A 6,000-nucleotide genomic window follows, 5' to 3' on the forward strand; every position below is an offset into this window, starting at 1 on the left:
GCCTTTATTTACTAGAGCTGACCTAAGAAGGGGATGACACAGTGCTCTCAGGGACAGCTGATCTCCCAGGGTCACAGTCGATCTGGGAAAAGCCCCCTCACCTTTCCTCTCTGCTGGAGAAGGAGATTGGATCTCCAGTGCTTCCTGGCCTTTTCCCATGCCAAGTCCAGTTCATTGAGGGCAGCGTTTGCTTCAGTTCCATTGAAGAATGGTATTAATGTCAGTGGAGGGCTTTTGGACATCTGAAGACTTGGTCTGTAACAGCAGGAGCATGTGGCAGTAAAATAATACAAAATAATTGGGCCCTAATATTTGCATACAACTCGCTAGTCCAATACATGCTTATATTTACACACACAAACATGTAAACTCTTTTTCAAGGGAAGCAAGATCAAATTGCTCACAGGAAATCTGTGCACTTAGTTTAACAGACAGAGGAAAATAATTTAGCTTGTCGTTAGATTGCTTTTTAAACTTTATCTCATTTTTGTCTTCCTAGTATATCTGTTAACCCTACTTATGGTTCTACTCCCACTGTACTTTATGTTATATTATTTTATTGCTCCCTGTTTTATTATTTTATTGGGAGAGCTATTCTGTTATTTTTCCATGAGATGTATTCTGGTTTACTGCGGTGATCGAATGTTGGCATATGAAATGTGAAATGAAGCAAAATTTTGACATCAAATAGCAGCAAATGTAATGACTTTGATTTTTCCTGTACTTACCAGAAGTTAAAAATATAAGAATTTGGGATTTTCTTTTGACTGTTTCAACTTGGTTTGCCTGAAATTTGCAGATGAGTCACAGAAGTGAAAATATCATACAAATGTGTTTAAACCATGAAACATGTAGGATAGCTTTTGTTTTGTTCCACTTTCTTCCTGAAGCCACTAATTGGTGACAAGCAGGAACCTCAAAATTAACTCTTTACAATAAAATCTGGGTTGGGAAATTCTCTGCAGTAGGCAGTTATTGAAATATAAGGTCACTATTTCTATTCCTATGAGATACTTCATTTAATCTGTTGGTGTGCTGAGCCTGCTTAATATAAGTAACTCGAATATCCTTTGTAAGTAATCTAAATAGGGAAATTGTCTACTAAGAACAATTTCTGTTGTTTGCATTGATCTTCTTTACAGGAGCTTGTTTCTTACTGTTTTCCTGGTAGTTATATGCAGTAGGGTATGAAAAAATATCATACATATTCAGTTTAGCTGTGAACAAAGGTAAAATTGTAGTTGCAGGAAATACAGGAAGCGTGTTGCCTTCCCCATTTGTTTAAAGGACAAGGCTCCAGTAACTCAAAACCTGGGTGTTTTTCAAATCAAACCATCAGCAGCACAACTGAGATTTTCTTTACTCAGATGAAGCATGTCTCCCTCATAATTCAGATTTGCTTCTTGCTCTTTGTATGATGGTTATATGTTACAGGGGGTTCTGAACAACATAAATTTCCATTCCTCCATATATAAATTATATATCTGTGAAGTAATTGTTATGGATGTCCTGAATGTTGAGCAAGACAGCTAAGTTTTAGGCACAAATGTAACAACATATGAGGGTTCATCATCAGCCAACCTGCAGGTGAACTAGGCTGTGAAAATTGTAACCACTTTATATAATGCCTCCTTCTATCTTTAGCAGTGTTCTGACTTTATTTCCCCTCCAAACCACCATTTCACCCTCCTTCTGAAACACGTGACAGTTTTAAGTGCAGGTGTCAGAGAACAATGACTGTGAAGGACAGTGCCAAATTCTGAACTGCAATATTCGTCAGAGGGGGGTCTCATTTCTGCTGATTAGATATTTTAACTGCCCTGGGGCAAGTTTTGAAAAGGCAGTAACAACACTTGCAGTTGCTTGGTCACAGTAATGTTTTGCTGACTGTGCTTAAGAAAATGGAGCTGTGTTAACATTCTGCTTTTTTCCACAACAGATGGGTCCAGAAGAGTGGAATGAATGAAGCCTGGATTCCTGTCCATTTGTCTCCTAATAGCTCTCCATTGCAATAAGCTGTCTCTGGCCTCATGTTTCTTATGTCCTCACCCCTGCTGGAGACACACTGTGCTGTACTTAGGTCAGAGCCGTGTTCCTGGTCAGCCAGCATGTGTAACAAGTGACCATATTGCTGATGTCTAATAGAAGGTACCATAGTTGCTTTTGCCCTACCTTTTTCTCTGTAGGGACAAAAATGTAAGGCTCTTTTTCCTAAGTCAACAAGTGCTGGAGACCCAATAGGATGTGCTGGGATGAGTGTCCTCTCCTGACCAGCCAGAACATGTGGGATGACTACTGGTGAGGTTGCTGCTCTCTAGTAGAATGAGTCTGGTTGAGTTTCCCCTCCCTTTTATCCAGTATGGAGCAAAATTCTATTCTCTCCTCCCTAAATCATCTGCTAGTTTGTAGGGAGTTGTTTATCTATTCAAATTTGGTTAAACTGCTTAGGAGGGACAGTTTGGTGAACAGATGGAGAGGCAACATCATCAAAGTTTTTTCTCTTACAGAACCAGACTAACATTTTCTGCTAGGGACAAAGGCCACTTCTGATTCAGCTTTTGTAAGGAAGGGTAAGTGATAAACCAGGAGGAGCAGTGAGTCTGTGTGGAAATTAATGGTAGCTCTAGGAAGTTTTGAATGCAAGTGGAAGGAGTAGTCTGGTGATAAGTGTATGAGTCGTATTTGCAGCACCTCATGAAATTTCCAGCAGTATCAAGGGCAAATTGCTCACACTCTGCCTGCAGATGGGTTTGCATTTATGGAATTGGATTGATACTTTAACCTACTAATACATTTGTTTTCTAAATAGTTATGTGGCCCTTTTCATGGAAAAAAAGACAGAAATAGCATTACAAACAAGGGTCATATCTTCCCGTTCTCATCTTTCTGTCACCCGACTCTGCTGCCGCACAAGCTGTCGAGCTGCTGGGGGCTCCCAGTACAGCCAAAACAGGCTAAGTAGGTGAAAGGTTGTGGAGGAGCACACAAACAAGCTGGCGTGCCTCTTCAGTAGTTCAGTGAGGGAAAGGTTCTGCAGCTGCTCCAGCAGTTACACAATCTCCCACGGCTGATCATAACTTGCAAAAGTCAAGAGTACAGTAGCTGGATCATTTTACAGCTTGGAGCTGTAAACATGGCAACTCAGCAGCGCTGAACAGGAGACACCCTTTTTCCTCATTCCCTGCCTTTGTTACCCACGTCTGAAATTATCTGTTAACTCCTTTAAAATCATGGAAAATGAGACTGGATTGTGGGTTTCAAAATTGCTTTTCCAAAAAACAGCTAGAGGCTTGCATGAGATTAGCTGTGGGTGTTTAAACTGGGAGTGTAGAGATATCCTAAGGAAAAAACTGTTTCGGAGTACAGCTATACCATTCAGGAAATAAAGCTAGGACTCAAACTGTGATAAAAGTAGGACTCAAAAATGTTTATCTTGAAATGCTTGTCACAATTCAGGAGCCTGCTTACTAAGTACGGGAATAGTAATCTTCAGCCAAGTACACCATTGCAGAGGAAATAAAGGAAGACTTTCAGAATGGCCTGGTACTGATCTAAAGTACATAGCTAGGCACAAAATAATGTCCTTTTCCAGCCTCAGCTGACTACCATGGCAGTTTTTGTGGAAGAGCATGTGGCATCCTCCATGAGAGCTGCAGATGCAGAGGAAAATAAAGAGTAATGGTATCTCAGGACAGCGGCCACTTTGAGCCATGGCTGCCTTTACTGTGAACACCTTGTAAAAAGTCAGGGAAAAAGTTAATGTTACCAAAAGAATACATATTTTAAGGTCTAAATATGTTTCATCTGAACAGTTATATTTTTTTGTAGGAATATGGAAATAGGGTTAGTGGAACAGGATATTTCAAATGAAAAGTTTTGGATTAGACATCTTAGGAAACACTTCACCCTGAGAAGGAGTTCTAGCTTCACCTGTAATGAATCAGGGGCTTTGAAGTGGTACTGCTTTTCTTTTTCAGCATAGATCACTCCAGGTGAAGAGGAGATGTTTTTGCTAAGTTTTCTGTCAGATGTATTTGATACTGTTGACTGTAGCAGGACAATTGGTAAAGTGGATGTGGTGGCTTGTGTTTCTGCTCTGGACTGGAGCCTGAAACTGTTATTCCAGGTTATGTTGTCTGAGGCTGATCTTAGAAAGCATTTCTAGTTGTTCCCTCTCAGCATTTCCTTCATCAGATTTGAGAGTTTATTTTCTTTTAGTGTCCACATCATATGAACTTGAATGAGAGTTTTAATGTAGGAAATAGTAAGCCAAGACATCATCTAGAAAAGGGCTCTCTATGGTGTTACCTGGCCACTCTTTCAAAAGGCTCATGGTATCTCTGGAATGCCATTTCTCCTCAGTGCTTTGAATTTCCCAAAGGAAGTTTGTTTTTTGTTTGCAACATCCTGACTATTATTGCTGAAGTGTGAATTCACAGATACTGATCAGTTGTTCTCATAAAGACTGAGTTTCCATAACATACTCAACAGGAGTTGTCTGCACAGTAGGTCTGTGGGAGTTTTCTTGTTTGACGAAATGTATAGCCACAGGCTGAGGTGTGATAACTGCAATAAAATATGAAAATGTAGCTTGTGTATTAAAATATTCCTGATAAAGAGCTAGTACAATAAAAAATGTTGCACTGCACAATTAAAATGGTTTGCCTTTGAGTCTGAGTAAATGCAAAATATTTTTGTGTCGTGACTAACAGGTAATGGGTAAATTGCCAATGCAACATTGCTGGAACATTAACAGCAGTTTAAACAAGGGAACTCTCCCTTTCTCCATTTATTGTGGTGAAATCTCATGGTATATTAGACGAAATCCACAGTTTTGCTATGCAGCATTAAGTATGTTTTCTTGTTGATGTAATTCTTTTAATATTATTTATTACTCTATCCACTTTGGTGTTTTCAAATTCAACTTTCAATGTAGTGCTTATCTAATAGTCACTGAAATGAAAAACAAAATCATCAGAGCTATGGTGGTACTTGATTTCCAAGATTTCTTTCTACCTAAAGTGACACAAAAACCCACACCAGTTTAATATTTCGTTGTTTCATTTACTGAAATTACACGAATATTCTAAATTTGCTGTGGTGGTTACATTTATATACAGGCATTGAACATACATTTCATTTTGTTTCTATATGGGAAAAGACCCTAGATATCAAAAAATACTGAAGGAAGAAAGTACTGAAATATTTACCTATTTAAAAGTTAAAAATATGTTCAAATACAAGTCTTGATTTCCTATTATTTGGGGCATAATATCTGGGTACAAATAATCAGCAATAAGTTTTCAGGCATTGGTCTCAAAAAGCCACCTTTGAATGAAAATATTTTAACATACAAGGGGATACAGTGTGTGAAATAGAGATCAAAAATATCTTTGTTGTGAGACCAATTGAATTACAAATTTAGTTTGAAAAAGATATATTGACAAGACATATTTTCACTGCACAAAACCAGATTCATTAAAATGTGAAAATCTCCATTTATACCATATAAGAAGCAGTGTAATTTCTTCTTACACACTCACACAACTACTGTCGAAGTGAGAGTTCTTAAGCCTTCCATTTTGTGGATACTCATTATGAATACATATTTAACAAAAGTTGAATATTTGGGCATTTCCTCATTCCAAGAAAGAAATATAAGCTTCTTATTCTTTATTTCAACAGTACTGGAGAAATTTTTTGAAATTGTAATATTCAGATCAAGAAATAAATCCAAGTTAAACAACCTTGAAGATAATCTTGACAAGAGAAAACTTGGTAATCACCACAAGAGCCTTTGCTAGCTTTCAGCAGGTTCTGAGAGGAAGGAAAGTGTTTTCCCCTGGATAGGGTGTTGGAGAACCAGTTTTCCTTCTGCTTTTTGCTCCAGATATGCTACATGGAATCCTGAAAACTATCTCCTTATTTGCAACTCCCTATATGCTGAAGCTTAGGAAAGAGAGGTAAGAATATTATCAAAGAAGCAATGTGGGATTTAAT

Source organism: Sturnus vulgaris, chromosome 1 (assembly GCF_052056855.1).
Source record: "Sturnus vulgaris isolate bStuVul1 chromosome 1, bStuVul1.hap1, whole genome shotgun sequence".
Lineage (NCBI taxonomy): Eukaryota > Metazoa > Chordata > Aves > Passeriformes > Sturnidae > Sturnus > Sturnus vulgaris.